This window comes from Bufo gargarizans, chromosome 3 (assembly GCF_014858855.1).
Source record: "Bufo gargarizans isolate SCDJY-AF-19 chromosome 3, ASM1485885v1, whole genome shotgun sequence".
NCBI lineage: Eukaryota > Metazoa > Chordata > Amphibia > Anura > Bufonidae > Bufo > Bufo gargarizans.
In genome coordinates, this window is record NC_058082.1 from 38,254,375 (window position 1) to 38,272,027 (window position 17,653).

Here is a 17,653-nt window from a genome sequence, read left to right on the forward strand (position 1 = left end):
ACCAATAGGAAACTTGCCTACCCCTTAGTGTTGATCGCAAATATTCAAATCGCGAATTTTTATCGTGAATATATTACATTGCCGATTTTTGCAATCAAGTAAATAATGACTGGAAATCACGAATTCTCGAATTTGCAAATTTATGGCAAATATTTGGCCAACAATTCGCAAAATATTGCAAATCTGAATATCGCCTATGCCGCTCATCACTAGTCATTTACAGCACTGGTCTTCTGGGGGCCCCCTTTAGATAAATGTATCCGTAGTGATTGTCGCCCAGCTTTCCCGAAACCTCTCTATAGAATTTTTGGACAAAAATTCGCAAGACTTTTAGCCAATTCTAGTAAGGCCTCATGCAGACGACCGTGGTGTGTTTTGCGATCCGCAAAACACGGATGGCGTCCATGCGCGTTCCGCAATTTTCGGAATGGCAGAGACAGCCTTCAATATAAATGCCTATTCTTGTCCGCAAAGAGTCCTGTCCGCATCTTTTGCTGCCCCATTGAAGTGAATGGGTCCACATCCGAGCCGCCGGATGCGGACCAAACAACGGCCGCGTGCATGAGGCCTAAAGATGTAGGATCGGTATGATAACTGCGTTTTTTTTTTTTGCCGAGGATTTAATGTGTTATATTTGCAGAAATGTAAAAAAAAAGTTTACAGTTTTTTGCGGATAGGATGCGGACCCATTCATTTCAATTGCTCCGCAAAAAATGCGGCACACGGTGTTGTCCGCATCATTATGTCCGTTCCATAGCCCTGCAAAAAAATAATAATAATAATAGAACATGTCCTACTATTCTTGTCCGTTTTAGGCATTGTTACAATGGATCCGCCCCCAAAAAACTGATCTGTTTTTTATTTTTTGCGGAATGCAAAAACGCATACGGTCGTGTGCATGTAGCCTTAAAGGACATGTTCATTCATTTCTCTTTATAAACGGCGCCGCCCGCCCTATGATTCTCTCGCCGTTCTCCGTTTTTGTTTTTTTTCACCTATCAGGAAACTTCTCCGCTTTTTCCTTCGGCTCCGTTCTTCCTCCCAGTTAAAAAAATAATAATAAAAAAAAAAATCTCCATGCCTCCTCCTGCTGTCAGGATGCCTAACGCAGCCAGCAGGGGCCTCCGCTGGGAGGTGTAGTCTTCCAGTCCCCATCACCCAATCTACCAGGCTAGGAATTCCAGTAGGCAGGACTACAGCTCCCACAATGCCGTGCGGCAGGCTTCTCCCTCAGCACATTGATTGGCCTGTGGTCCTGAGGAATGATGTCATTACAAGAAAGCAGAGAGAGAGAGAGAGAACTCCAGTGCATTCATTGTGCATGGAGCAGAGGACAGGGCTTGCACCGCATTGACAACACAGCATTGTCCCCATAGGCAGGAGCCTCCTTTCTCGTCCCATGACCCGCTGAGCCCGTCTTCTTACGCCCTATTCTTCTCCTCGTGTATGCATCCCACTCCAGGTGAGTCACGCTCGGCTTTGTCGATGGAGCATTTGGGATGCAGAAGGGATGCTGCTGCCAAGTTGCCCTTGTCATTCTGGTCAGCGAGATGCCTGGCAACTTCCACGAGCCAGCTTCTGCTCCCTGCAATGCCGCGCGCAAGCCCCTGCGGGGTCATTACAGGGGGTCTCGCTCCTCTCCCCTTCACCAGGCGGAGAAATATTATTTTGGCTGCAGGATCCTTGCCAGGCAGGAGGGAGAGCAGCATCTGGATAGCCTTAGGCTGTCACATTGTTTTTATAGGTGTAGGAATGGGCAGCTCTACCGGGCAAGGGGGGGCACTGACTTACCACATGCAGAATATGGAGGTTGGCGGACGCGTGGCTATGGTAAATGGCAGACTTTAAAGGGGGACTCTGTATCTGCACACAGACCCCCACTGACCCAGGGATGGAGGGCGCACACGGTAGTGTTATTGGTGCTGTTCACATTGGCATCTTTGGTATGACCGATCCGTTGGCCAGCACATTGGTGTGCGTTAGGTTTCCGGTATTTTTGACACCCCATGTGCTGGCGATGGCGCCTATAATATGAACACAGGTGACGTGTGTTATTATTATACTATTGTTACGACTTCATGATGATTGTTATATAGCTCTGGCCCATTATTATTATTACTATATTAGGGCTCGTTCACACAAACGTATTTTGCGTTCCGTAGACGGGCCGTTTTCTGCGTTCCGTATACGGAACCATTCATTTCAATGGGTCTGCAAAAGATGCGGACGGCACTCTAGGTGCTGTCCGCATCCGTTGCTCCTTTCTGTGGCCCCGCAAAAATGGCATGAGTCCTGTCCTATTCTTGTCCGTTTTGCGGACAAAAATAGGCATTTCTATAATGGGCCTCCTGTTCCGTTCCGCAAATTGCGGAAGGCACACTGTCGCCATCCAAGGACCGCAAAAAACAGCACGGTCGTGTGAACGAGCCCTTATTGCTATTATGTTCCAATATTCCGTTACTAACATGCCATGTTATTTTACTGGCTTGTTTCTTTTATTGTTTGTTTTGGGCGAGGTTCTTATCTTTTTTTTTTTATTATTATTATTATTATTTTTTTATTCTTTATAAAAATTGTATTTTGCTCATTACTTTGTAGTATTATTTTCACTAACACTATTATTTATTGTTTTTGTAACATTTATTATTATTATTTTTTATTATGATTTAACTATTATTATTATTATGGCTCTTTTTTTATTAATTAATTAATATTATTTTTCTGATTTTCTTGATTTATTTTTTACTAATTAATGCCATTTATTTTTTTATTTTTTTTGCCATCTATGGTTTCTGGCGCCTTTTCTTATTTTGTGGCGGATTTTTCTGGCTTTTGGTGCACACAGTGGGGCGTCATTTACCAAGGCACGCCAGTCTTAGTAAATATCCGCCTATAGAAAGATCCAGCCAGTGCCACGCCTCTAAATAAACTTGTGGCATCTTCTGATGTCCCTGCACCAGAGCTGAAACCTTATTCCGCCGCGGAGGTGGAGCAGATTTCTGGTGTACATGTGGTGGAAGAGGTCGCGCCCACTATCCACCTCCGTCCGCCCATGCCCTGCGCACTTTTTGGGGGGGAAGTGGCAACGGTGTCGGAAAACGCTAAAAAGTCTTAGATTTTGTTGCAAAATGGCACTTGCAATGAAATGTATGACAAAAAAACACGCCGAAAAAACGCAGCAAATTTTCAGAAAAATCCTACAGGTGAAGGTAGCCTTACACTATATTCCTGGCACGATTGCACTGAAAAGAACGTCTGAGCGCCATAGTTTATCAGACCCTCCTTCTACACTACACTACAGCCGGGGCGACACGGCGATGCGCGGGCGACCTAACAGTCTAAGGAAAGTCGAGCGACCCCAAAAAATTTGTGTGATTTGACTTCAGTTTTGGTCTTCAGGTTTCTGACTTAGGGCTCGTGCACACGACCGTGATTTTGGTCCGCATCCGATCCACGTTTTTTTTTTTTTCGGATCGGATGGGGACATCAAAAGATGCGGACAGCACACCCATGCCCTGTCCGTATCCGTAAGTCCGTTCCGCGGCCTCGCAAAAACAATAGAAGATGTCCTATTCTTGTCCGTTTTGCAGAAAAGGATAGGATATTTCTGCAAGAGTTAAAAAAAAAATGGTGGCAAGCCCTCGGCAGCTATCCGAACCCGCAAAACACTTACGGCCATTTGCATTGAGCCCTTAAAGGGATATTCCATGCTTGCCTTACCAAGTGTCAAGGATTCCCACCCGTCACAAGAATGGAGGGGTTGAGGCCCCTTCAGCAGGAGCCACAGGGCTCCATAGGGCCTTTCATGTTGGCAATAATTGGGGGTCCCGGCGGTCAGGCTGCCATCGATTGAGAAGGGACGGCATATCCTGTCACTCGTTTAGGTGGAAAAACCTCCTTCGAGGGGTTTCTCTAGAAGACGACCCCAGTCTATATACTATACAGATGTCAGACGGGGGTCCCTCTCTGAGGACTCCCCCCTAGATGAGTCCAGAGAATCGCTCTCTAAAAGCACTCATTCATGCAGATGATGAGGCAGCCCCTTTAAGGAGTACTCCGCTCTCATCTTCCAGTCGTCAGGGTTCTTACTGTTTAGTGCTCAGGCAGATCTCAGCAGCCACAGCTTCATGATGTGGGGATGTATCTGTTTCCATTTACATGTAGTAGAGCTGAGATTGCTGTTTGGCACACCTTATGTTAAATATTCTCAGATTTTACATAGGACTGCTGGTAACCCTTCTGCTGTAGAGCAAGACATGTAAAAGAAACCATTATATTGCAGATTCAGCTCTGCTCCATGATCTCTATGCACATCGGGAACCACTATAAAGTAAACTCAGCTCTGCTACATGATCTCTGTACACACTGGCAACTATTATATTGCAAATTCAGCCCCACTTCATGATCTCTGTGCACATCAGGAACCATTATCTTGTACATTCAGCTCTGCTGCATGATCTCTTTGCACACCGCCAACTATTATATTGCACATTCAGCTCTGCTACATGATCTCTGTGCACACTGGAAACCATTACATTGCATATTCAGCTCTGCTGCATAATCTCTGTGCACACTGAAAATCATTACATTGCACATTCAGATCTGCTGCATGATCTCTATGCACACTGGGAACCCATACATTGCATATTCAGCTCTGCTGCATGATCTATATGTACACTGGGAACCCATACATTGCATATTCAGCTCTGCTGCATGATCTCTGTGTACACTGGGAACCCATACATTGCATATTCAGCTCTGCTGCATGATATCTGTATACACTGGGAACCCATACATTGCACATTCAGATCGGCTACATGATCTCTAAGCATACTTCAGTTCAAACCATTATATTGCACATTTATCTCTGCTACATGATCTCTGTGCACAGTGGAAACCATTACATTGCATATTCAGCTCTGCTGCATAATCTCTGTGCACACTGGAAACCATTACATTGCATATTCAGATCTGCTGCATAATCTCTGTATACACTGGGAACCCATACATTGCACATTCAGCTCTGCTACATGATCTCTGTGCACACTGGGAACCCATCCATTGCATATTCAGCTCTGCTGCATGATCTCTGTGTACACTGGGAACCCATACATTGCACATTCAGCTCTGCTGCATGATCTCTATGCACACCGGGAACCATTACATTGCACATTCAGCTCTGCTACATGATCTCTATGCACACTGGGAACCATTATATTGCACATTCAGCTCTGCTACATGATCTCTATGCACACTGGGAACCCATACATTGCACATTCAGCTCTGCTACATGATCTCTATGCACACTGGGAACCATTATATTGCACATTCAGCTCTGCTACATGATCTCTGTGTACACTAGGAACCCATACATTGCACATTCAGCTCTGCTGCATGATCTCTATGCACACTGGGAACCATTATATTGCACATTCAGCTCTGCTACATGATCTCTATGCACACTGGGAACCATTATATTGCACATTCAGCTCTGCTACATGATCTCTGTGTACACTGGGAACCCATACATTGCACATTCAGCTCTGCTACATGATCTCTATGCACACTGGGAACCATTATATTGCACATTCAGCTCTGCTACATGATCTCTATGCACACTGGGAACCCATACATTGCATATTCAGCTCTGCTGTTTGATCTGTGTATACACTGGGAACCCATACATTGCACATTCAGCTCTGCTACATGATCTCTGTGTACACTGGGAACCCATACATTGCACATTCAGCTCTGCTGCATGATCTCTATGCACTGAACTGCCCCCCCCCCCCAAGAGCTGTGGCCCCCAAGATCTGACTTTTAGGTTACAGTTGATGTATATGCTGCACATTTTCTTCATGATGATTTAGTTGAGGTCACACTTTTACCTGCAGCCTTATGCAAAACCACAGATAACACATAATGATATTACGATGAACTGAGTCAAATGACAAACTCGCCTCTGCTGCATCTGACATATTTACAACCAACCTGACGCTTGCCTGATTATCAAGTGATCTGATTATGGAGCACAGAACACACAGTACTGGTCTAAAGTCTCATAAGTCGTAGGCTCTAGAATTACGTGTTTCTTCAGATTTCTAGAAATGCTTGGTCTGGCTCAAATATGTTCCAAAATATTCGGGCCGCTGGTGCAGCCTGAGGGTGAAATCCTATACGGAGAGGGATTGACGCTGGAAAATATATCTCTTTTATTCCCTCTGACTGCAGGTTTACACTTTACTACTTCTGAACCAATTCTAAGTTATTTCAGGTAGATTTTCTCTATTCACATCCAGAGCTGCATTCATAATTCTGCAGGTTGACCTTGGAAGCAGGAAGCAGTTGAGCTCCACTGTCTGACACTCTTGACCTAAGAGCTTCTGTAACTGTCACAATGCAATGCTCTCTGGTTCGCAGAAAGCTAGGAATCCTGAAATGCACACAAATTTATTTTCTTTCCGCGTCCGTTCCGTTTTTTTTTGCGGACCGTGAACGGAACCATTCATTTCAATGGGTCCTCAAAAAAAACGAAAGGTACTCCTGTATGTCCGTATTTCCGTTCCGCAAAAAAAATAGAACATGTTCTATTATTGTCCGCATTACGGACAAGGATAGGACTGTTCTATTAGGGGCCGGCTGTACCGTTCCGTAAAAAATACGGGGCCGATTGCACACGGACATCATCCGTATTTTTTGCGGATCTGTTTTATGTGGATTGCAAAATACATACGGTCGTGTTCATGAGGCCTAACATTGATAGATTATCTTTAGGATAGGCCATTAGTGTGTGATTGATGGGAGTCCAGCCCCGTTACCCCCAAGGACCAGCAGGGGGAAGGTATGGTACTGTGGTTATGGTGCAGGGATCAGCAACCTTCAGCACTCCAGCTGCAGTGAAACTACAACTCCCAGCATCCACCCCTACTCTTCTGTTCTTTTAACTCTGGGAGTTGTAGTTTCAGGTTGCTGAACCCCTCTTTCTAGTGGATGGGGCTGCAGTACCAGACACAGCCACACTGATGAGAATGGCGCTGTGTCCCATCCTGCAGCAAAGTGACCCTTCATTCTTATTGTGGGGGATAAGCTCTAATAAAATGAAAAAAACAAAACGTTATGCAAAAGGTTAAAAATAGGCATTATTGAAATTTGCTGAAAATAAATAAATAAATGGGTTTTCCGATATTATTATATTGATGGCCTATCCTCAGGCTAGTTCATCAATATGAAGTCAGCAGGGGGTCCGACCCCCTGTAGCTCTGCCAATAAGCTGTATAAAGAGTTTGCGTCGCTTGGTGAGTGTTTAGGCCCCTTCCTAGACCATGTGATGTCACGCTCATCGGTCACATGGTCTAGGTGCAGCTCGGTCCCATTCAAGTGAAAGGACCTGAGCTGCAATACCAAGCACAGCCACTATACAATGAATGGCGCTGTGTTTGGTAAGCTGCGAGAAGGCCACTGCGCTCACCGGATCTTCCTCAAACAGCTGATTGGTCGTGGTTGCCGGGAGTCAGCCCCCCCACCGATCCGATATTGATGACCTATACTGAGGATAGGCCATCGATCTCAAAATCTTGCACAATCCTTTAAAATCTGATGTCATGTCCTTAGGATAGGAAGTCAATGTTTGATCGGTAGGGTCCGCCCCCGAGGATCCAGGACACCGCCACACATATGGATATGACCGTTAAAGCACTGAAATAAGCTCTGTGGCTCCATAGACCCCCCCCAAGATAAGGATCGTCCATTATTGTTTTAAAACCCCTTTAAAGGGGTTCTACACTTTTTTCTTACTCATGTGGTGATCTATCTTTTGGATAGGTCATCAGCATCTGATCGGCGGGGGTCTGACACCCGGGACCCCCGCTGTTGTCTTAGTAGGCAGTGGCACTAGCAGTAGCGCGGCAGCTTTCTCGCTGCTTGCCGCAGTGAGCGCCGCTGCCTTCTCAGACAGCTGATCAGCGGGGGTCCCGGGTGTCAGACCCCCACCGATCAGATACTGATGACCTACTATCCAAATTATAGATCATCAGTAAGAAAAAGGTGTAGGACCCCTTTAATGTTAACAAGTGAGTTTTCTGTGTTTTTCGACAGTCTGATAATCCAGAATATCGGATTTCCCAGCTCCTATCAGTTCCCGTTGCAGCCGGGTTAATGGAATTTTAGAACACGCGTGCATGAGAAATCATTGTATAAGGCCTCATGCACACGACCGTTGTGTGTTTTGTGGACCGCAAACCGCGGATCCGCAAAACACGGATGGCGTCCGTGTGCGTTCCGCAATTTGCGGAACGGCATGGACAGCCTTTAATATAACTGCCTATTCTTGTCCACAAGAATAGGACATGTTATATTTTTTGGGGGGGACCACAGAACTGAGTGCACGGAGTGCTGTCCGCATCTTTTGCAGCCCCATTGAAGTGAATAGGACCAAAACTGCGGCTCGGATGCGGACCAAAACAACGGCCGTGTGCATGAGGCCTAACTCTTGCGTTTTGTGCCTGCATAGACTAGGCCTCAGTGAACAGTCACATATTTAGCAGTATTTGGAATATTTCTGTAGACAGCCCAAAAATCTGCAACCAATTAACCCCCTGAGGGCTCTGCTGTGGAATATATTTCCTCTCCCAGGCTGTATGGTGGGAGGTCTTCATCTTAATGAAACTCGCGGCCCCCCTCGTAAGTCGCATTCCACAGAAATGTCAAGATCTGTATAAGGCCTCATGCACACGACCGTAGTTGTGTTCCGTGTCCGTTGTTCCGTTTTCCGTGATATTCTGCGGACCCGTTGACTTTCAATGGGTCCGTGGAAAACTCGGCTAATGCACCGTTTGTCATCCGCGTCCGTGATCCGTGTTTCCAGTCCGTGAAAAAAATATGACCTGTCCTATTTTTTTTTTCACGGACAACGGTTCGCGGACCCATTCAAGTCAATGGGTCTGTGAAAAAACACGGAGGCACACAAGATTGTCATCCGCGTCCGCTTTTTATTTTTTTTCTATCATTTGCATGGCAAACTTTACTTAGATTTTTTTTTTACTTTCCTTCATGTTTGGTGATCCTCCAAAAATAAAGGAAGACACACGGAAACAAAAACGGAAACGGATCACGGAACCCCGTTTTGCGGACCGAGAAAACCAACTGTCGTGTGCATGAGGCCTAAGACTGGAGCTACATAAAGCTGCATAAAGCAATCTTCTCCATTCACATCTAAAGCTACATACTGGATTCCTTTTAGTAGGGAGCAGTGCATACTGGGAGCACAGTGAGGTCACATGTCTGTCAGGGGGTGGAGCAAACAGCTGCTATGTACAAAACATAAAGGGGGGAATTTATCAAAACTGGTTTAAAGTTGAACTGGTTTAGTTGCCCATAGCAACCAATCAGATTCCACCTTTCATTTTCCAAAGGAGCTCTGAGAAATGAAAGGTGGAATCTGATTGGTTGCTATGGGCAACCAAGCCAGTTCTACTTTACACTTGTTTTTGATAAATTTCCCCCTAAGGCCCCTTTCACACGAGCGAGTATTCCGCGCGGGTGCAATGCGTGATGCGAACGCATTGCGCCCGCACTAAATCCATTCATTTCAATGGGTCTGTGAACATGAGCGTTGTTTTTCACGCATCACTTGTGCGTTGAGTGAAAATCGCAGCATGTTCTATATTTAGCGTTTTTTCACACAACGCTGGCTCCATAGAAGTAAATGTGTTGCGTGAAAATCGCATCACATCGGCAAGCAAGTGCGTATGCGATGCGTTTTTCACGGACGGTTGCTAAGAGATGTTGTTTGTAAAACTTCAGTTTTTTTTATCATGCGTGTGAAAAACGCATTAATGCGCATTTCACCCGCACGATAAAAACGCAATTGCAGGCAAAAGTGAATGCATCCGGACCTAATCCGTACCGCTCGTCTGCAAGGGGCCTAAGAACTGGTAAAAAAAAATTATATAAGCTTTTATGTGGGATTAAATCTACCCCTTCCAACTACCTCCATAAAAATTGCTCTTCTAAGGAAAAACTTACACAATGGCAGCCCCTTTTTGTGACCTATTAGTTTGTAACCTACTAGGCCTCATGAGAACAGCCATTTTAGATCATCTGCAAGGGTGTTGCCCATAGCAACCAATCGGATCGTCGCTTTAATTTTCTAACCTGCTTGGAAACAATAAAATCTGGATTCTGATTGGTTGCCATACGTGTATCCACTGTGACCTCTATTAAAATGGCCGCCTCTGTCGTGTACGTGAGTGAGCGGACGTTGGCAGGCCATGCGAGCGGTTTCGTGTGATCTGTGAGGACCATGTTCGTAACATAACACGGCCAAATGGAGAAACCAATTCATCAGGCCGTGAGGTGGTATTGATCTGTGCGGAGTGCATTCAGCACTGCTCTTCATGAGGGCTCGGCAGGGAAGGTTTCTCTTAGGCCTCTTGCACACAAACGTTTTTTTTCTTCCGTTTACGTTACCTTTTTTTGCGTATACTGAACCATTCATTTAAATGGATCCTCAAAAAAAAACGGAAGGTACGCCGTATGCCTTCTGTTTCCGTTGTTCCGTTCAAAGATAGAACATGTCCTATTATTGTCCGCATAACGGACAAGGATAGTACTGTTCTATCAGGGGCCAGCTGTTCCGTTCTGAAAAAACGGAATGCACACGGACGTCATCCGTATTTTTGCAGACCGCAAAATACTGAAAAAGCCATACGGTCGTGTGCAAGAGGCCTTAGGGCTTGTTCACACGACCGTGTAAAGTCCGTGCCTGTGCTGTGGACCGCAAGTTGCATGGGCACCGTTCGTGGGGCAGCCGCATGGGGATCGCAGACCCATTAATTTGAATGGGTCCGCGATTCATCCTTTCCGCAAAAAGATAGAGCAAGTTCTATCTTTTTGCGGTGCGGAGGCACGGAACGGAACCCCAGAAAGCACCCCGTAGTGTTCCATTCCGCATCTCCGGATTTGCAGACCCATTGAAGTGAATACACACGGAACGGTGCCCGTGTATTGCGGATCCGCAAATGCGGTCCGCAATACGGTAACGGGCAGCACACGTTCGTGTGAATGAGCCCATAGGCTGTAATCACGTTTCTGCTTTGTTAAAAAAAAAAAAAAAAAAAAGGGATTTTTTTTGTACGTTTTAAAAAAAATGATGTTATAAAACTAAAATATAAGGAAAAAATTAGGAGGTGTCTGATATATGGATATAATGGAGGTTTCCCACATGGGTCCTCTCTATTATCCTGAGCATAGAGGTGATGGAAAGAGGGTCTTGCCTTCTGGAGGACCCGGCCCGTCCATGCATTATATGGACCCCATGTAAAGCCTTGTTTCAGTCCACAGGGACTTGTGATCAGCCTGTTTTCGGGGGACTTGTCCATACTTAGCAACATTAGAGATGGCAAATTCAGGGTCTCACCTTGGGGAATGCCCTCAAGTCCATCAGGACCACCCCATTATGGGTGGGGCTTACATAGGACCAATCCATTTACTGAAACTGTGCCTGTCAGGAAGAGGCTATCCAATGTGGACAACCCCTTTAAGAGCCAGACCACATAGCCACTTCCCAGTGACCTTGTAGTGTTCAAAAACGTTATTTTGCAATCGCCAAAAAGTCTCACGTTTTTGGCCGGGCCTAAAGCTGGATTCAGACAAGGCTCTGCTATATCCTAACCTTCTCACTGTTGCAACTTTCCAACATACTTCGTGTTTCAATTCCTCACCGTTTCAGGATCTCTGCTTGTTGTCAGTGAATTGGAAATATTCTTGTTGACGTCCGAAGGCTGAAAAAGCCATCCTGACCAAATCGTTCTCGTAGCTGAGAGTTTGCTACAACTGCATCCAATATTCTGTGAAAGAAATAGCCTGGACTTCAGACTATAAGGCATTTTATCTGCACTGATACATTGTAACAAACCATCAGGACAGGAGGTAGGTTTATGCTGCCGCTGCTACTTTCTTTGGCTCACAGAGTGACTACCTTGACTGATACATTGTAACAAATTTTCAGATGTGAAAAATATTGGACTTGTACATGGATTTTGCTCAAAATCGGGTTAATGCCCCCTCCCCGCCCCCCCTAATATCTTGATGTAGCCTCGGTGGAATTTTAATGCAAGGCTTTTAGCGAGTGTTATTATAAAGCAGAGTTCTTGCCAGGACGTGTGCAGGATATTTAGGTGCTGGGAACCTGAAACGCGTGGTACCTCCCTGTATATACAGATGAGGAATGCAAGGAGGAAAGTGCTTTTTTTAATTTTTTTATTTATTCTGTTTGGATTTACTTTGGAATATTTGGCTTCATTTGGATTTGTCGTCTAAAATCAAAATTCTAAGGGGATGTCTATATGTCCATATGCCCTATAGGGGAGCCCTGAATGTCGCAGAAGAGGTTCCCCTTCTCGATACCCATATCTAGCTGTATAGAGAGAGGCTTCTGCCTTGGAGGACTTAAACATGATCGTGTATTGCATGGTTGTCCATTTATTTGAATGAGCGGCATGTAATACCAGCTTTCTCCTGTAGTGGCTGCTGCAGCAGGAAAGTGAAGCCAACCACAGCTTCCGCCAGCTGATCGCAGGGATTTCAGAGTATTTTTCATGGCTCAACCCATTTAAGGTTTTCCACTGACTCGAGAGAGAAATAAAAAAATATATATGATATAAGGAACCAAACAAAAGTGTAGAACAAGAATAAACATTGAGCTTGAAAAGTGGTCACATTTTATCAAACGTCTTGAGCTGTAAGACGGAGCAGTTACATACGATTATGTCTCCTGAGACGCTAGTCACATGACCCAGCGTTGCATTGTAAAGTTCCCGTCCGACATGTTTCCTGCCTTCTAATTGTAGCTCTTCAGGAAACTCTTCAGGAACTCTGCGATTAGTGAGGTGTTCTGGTGGCAAACCACAGGCGGCCTCAGGAAACTTGTGGTGAACCAAGCAAGAAGGTGATGCTTGAGGTGTCGAAGCTACGCCCAGACGCCAACTAAAACAATAAAATCTAAGGCGCACAAAAATTGTTGAAAAAGAAGTTAACCCCGATATTCGATTCATGTCACAATCACAGGGATCTAGGAAGCTGAGATATGTTTCCTGGGGTCCTCACTAGTAGATCTGATGTAGCCTCTGCTTGGACATGGAGGGGACAATGGGGTCACTGGCTTACAAGCCGATCCTTATCTACCTCGACATCTGTTGTTGGGGGGGAGAGTGGGGAGGCCTTCAAATACATTAGATGGTGAATCACCTGGTCTATGAAGGCTTAAAGAGCAGGATCAACCTTATTAAACCTGGCCTACTGCCTGGTAATCCTGCTGATTAAAATGATACCTGTCTTGTGAAAATCGGTTGTAGCATTCCTGAGGAAAAAAAAAGACTTTTATTCTATATGAAAATGAGGGGTTAAGTGCACCCAGGGGTGTGTCCAGCACTGGAAACCTAAGAGTCTCGGCCACACCCCTCAGTACACTGAAGCCCTCATTTGCATAACGAATAAAAGTCTATTTTCTTGAGAACGCAACAACCAATTTTCACAAGACAGATATCATTGTAATCAATAAGACCCACCCTACCAGGTAGTATAGTTGATTTCATAGGGTGGATCCTGCTTTTTTTAAATCAAATTTATCCTAGAAAACAGGTAAGCTGGTTCCACATGACCATATATTAGGGTGGTCACATGACTATGGCCACCGCTCTTTGAGCTTTTGATGGGCTCCTTATCAAGGATGTATTGAATTGGAGTTGTAAGATGGCTCCAGGTAGGTAGCCTCACATGGAGGGAGGTCTACACCATACTGAAGTTCTCAGACTTGTGACCTGTCTTTGACAAAGCCCCAGCGTAGGTCCGAAAGTGTATCTCGCCTTCGGGTGCCCAACCTGGTACTTCTCTATTAGAGATGGTGACCAGGCTCTACCTCATAGCCGAAGAAGATCTTACCAGAAAAGCCACGTCAACAAAAAAACAAAAAAAACACCATGTCAAGATGGCAGAGGAGCAGAGATGAATGAAATAGGGAGAATTATTGAATTGCAGAGTAACGGGAAATCAAAGCAGAAACAAAAAGTTCCGCTTTGTGATTTGTCAGATGTTTTGAAGTACTTGGCATACTGTACGTTGCAGAAGATGATGGCAGATCTAAGTGATGTGATATTAGAAGATTTAGACTCCTTCGTTGCGTCCTTGCAGTTTCTAATGTAACCTGCCTGCATTTTATGTATAATTAAACAATACAACACGCGGCGGCGCGTTATGAAGCTCTGCAGGAGGCACAGCACTGACAATGGGCTTTGAAGAGTCCGCTGTGATTTTTAAAAAGTTCTTAGAATAGATCCATCTGGGGGAATTTGATTCATTTTCTTCATAGCAGGTCTTCATAAACAGCTTTAACTTTGGTCCACACATCGCCATGCTAGGTTGGAGGGCCATCAGACAACACAAGGATGTTAAGGGTCTGATATTGATAAAGGGTCTCTCCATGAAGTCCATCAGTGGTCATACAGAGTTAGACTGACCCTCCAAAGGCCCAGGATCCCCCTGTAGGCCCAGGAATCTGATTTGTCAATGGTTCTCCAGCCATAACAAAACCAATGAGATCAAGAAGTGCTAGAGTCTGGACTAGCCCACCAGCAGATTTTGAGATCTTCCGACAGCCCCCGGTTTTAACATGATGCTAGCACTTGTCCGTTCAGACTGGTGGCATAGAGATCCATCAGTGGTCATGCTGAGAAGGACTGAGCCACAAGAGGACCCCAGGCCCATGTTCTAATATAGTAATAGGTCTCATCCAGCCACAATAGGGTTCTAGCAGTGGCTGAATAGAACATCAAAGTATCTTCTAATGAACCCTAATTCTGAGAAAGTGGATTGACAACCCGGGATGATAACTAATGGTTGCTGTTAGTACTTGCAACTAAAAATAAATGTCATCAACTTGACAAAACAGGACGATTGAGGGACTTTAAGGCTACATGCACACGTTCAGGATTCATGTGCGGAGAATCCGCACTGAAATCCGCAGGTGTTCACAGGCAAATCCGTGCGGTCAATCCGCATTAATTGGTGCGGATTTGCATGCGGATTTGCGTGCGGATTTGGTGCGGATTCGGTGCGGATTTTCCGCATGCGGATTTCACTAAGTGACTTAAGAAAATCCGGTCAGGAAAAAAAAAATTAATTGACATGTCGCGGATTTTAAAATCCGCACCGCAGGTCAAAATCCGCATCGTGTGCATTGAGAATTTCAAATTCTCATAGAATACAATGTACATGACCTACGGTGCGGATTTTCCGCACGCAAATCCGCGCGGAAAATCCGCACGCAATCCTGATCGTGTGCAGGGGGCCTTATGGGGTGGTATAGGTTTTTGATGAAGGTGGTAAAGTTTACCCAGGAAATTATCCATGAAATGTTGCGCTTCACGTCTCGTTTTCTATAACATGAGTGTATTCTTGTGTCATCATCATCTACAGCCCCAGGATTCATTCCAGTTATCCCATGTCATCAAAGACAAAGTGTCAGAGGCTGAACATACAAATATCCTATATATGGTGTGTATCACAGATTAGTGTACAGTACATGTGTTTATATACAAGTACGTCTGCTATTATAGTAGTAGTTATATTCTTGTTCATAGGAGCAGTATTATAGCAGTTATATTCTTGTACATAGTAGGCAGTATTATAGTAGTTATATTCTTGTACATAGAAGCAGTATTATAGTAGTTATATTATTGTACATAGGAGCATTATTATAGTAGTTATATTCTTGTACACAGGGGGCAGTATTATAGTAGTTGTATTCTTGTACATAGGAGGCAGTATTATAGTAGTTGTGTTCTTGTACATGTAATTTAGGAAGGATTACTGCCCCATTAATGTAACCTGTGACTGGAGCTGCTCTGTAAGGAATAATCTCCTGTGTCAGAGAATAGTTATCATTTATCATACTGTTTATCCGTCTTCTCCTGAGTATCCTACAGTGGGAAAGGCTTGTGTAGTCTTATTAAGGCTTCTGGCAATGTAGTTTAGAACTCTCTGCTTGTGGTGGAGGTGGCAGATTGCGGCACTTCATAGGTCAGTGTTGGGGGCTGGGTTGGAGAGAAATGTTCTCATTACTGTTGATACACAGGCTGGATAAACAGAGGCTGCCGGCTACGTTCCATCATACAAAGACATCCCCAGTTCCTTCTCTTCCTACTTGTACAAAACATAAGAAGCTAAGTCTTTGTCTTCACCTCGTGCTTTCATGGTGTCATTTCCTTTTTGTGATCTTTGCTTTCTTTTCTACTACAAGCACTGTACTTGTCAATAAGACACCATTATGGAGCATGAAATTTAAAGGGGTGGTAAACCTTAAGACGGCTACTTATAAAAGTGCGGTGGATGAGACAAGCTTTTTATATCAGTCCTACATATTTGTGTAAATGTTTCTCTGAGAACGGGACCATGTGACATGTTCTTCTCTGCAACTTGTAATACTGATAACTGGGAACTATAGACTCAAGAAGGACCTGCTATTTCCATCGGGCCCATATAAATGAATGGGAGCGGTGGCCGCACATGCGCGGTGCGCTCCCATTCACTTCAATGGGAGAGGCGGGGTGCTGCGCCTGGTGGTGGACGGACCCAGGGAAACCCGAGATCCTCCAGCCACAACTTTCCCCGGCTCCGTTCTCCTTGTAGGTACCCGCACCTATCAGACAATTATCTAAGATAGGATAACCCCTTTAAGTTAGCTCCAGACTTATTTTTTACATTCTCTGTGCTTTGATCACGTGGACACAATGGTTTTGCTTACCGATCATGGCCGTATGACCCTTGTGATGCCACAGCCTTACAAGTGATCTTCAGGGCTGGTGGTTTGAAGGGGCAGCACTGGAGCTAACAAAAGGGGCAGCTTCGTCGAAGCCCTATAAGTCAGGTATACCCAGGCCACTCTGCCTTAGGGTTCATGCACACAAACCTATTTTCTTTCCGTGTCCGCTCTGGTTTTTTTTCCGGACCGTATTCATTTCAATGGGTCCGCAAAAAAATGTAAGCTAGTCCGTGTGCATTCCGTTTCCGTATGTCCGTTCCGCAAAAAAATAGAACATGCCCTATTATTATATAGTACTGTACTATTAGGGGCCAGCTGTATCGTTCTGCAAAATACAGAATGCACATGGACGTCATCCGTTTTTTTTTTTGCAGATCCATTTTTGCAGACCACAAAATATATACGGTTGCGTGCATGAGCCCTTAGGATACTGTCACGCAGAGCGGCCGTGCTGTGGTGAAGAGCCACGCAGCCAATCAGCCCAATGCTGCCTTTCTTTTAATAATGAATACAGCACTGTATAGTCAGTCTTCATTGTTAATGGGCGCGCAACACCTTTAATGCACCTTTAAACAGGGCTGTTGCTGGTATTGGGTTTGACTGGTTAGGTGGAGGCACAATATACTGGCATACCCACTTCTCCAACCCCAGCGCTCTCCGGCCCTACAGGTGGCAGCCCTTCTTCTGCCACCTGCTTTTCTTCCTTTTCCACATCATCTAATATTGATGAGAATGTCATGAGGAACATCCAGCTCCTCCTCTCTCTCTGCATCTTGCTGACTTTTCTAAGACATGGAGACCAAGGAGGATGATTTGGAAGAAGTAAAGCCAGCAAAA

General features: G+C 44.9%; 1 protein-coding gene across 1 annotated transcript in view; it reads left to right on the forward strand.

Annotated features, from left to right (window-relative positions):
• The first annotated feature begins 1,290 nt into the window (after positions 1-1,290).
• Positions 1,291-17,653, forward strand: part of RAB30 (RAB30, member RAS oncogene family) — a 111,482-nt gene continuing 95,119 nt past the window's right edge. Inside the window, exon 1 of the mRNA XM_044285121.1 lies at positions 1,291-1,462. The gene's annotated coding sequence lies outside the window, so the exon portion shown is untranslated. The remainder of the gene's footprint in view (positions 1,463-17,653) is intronic.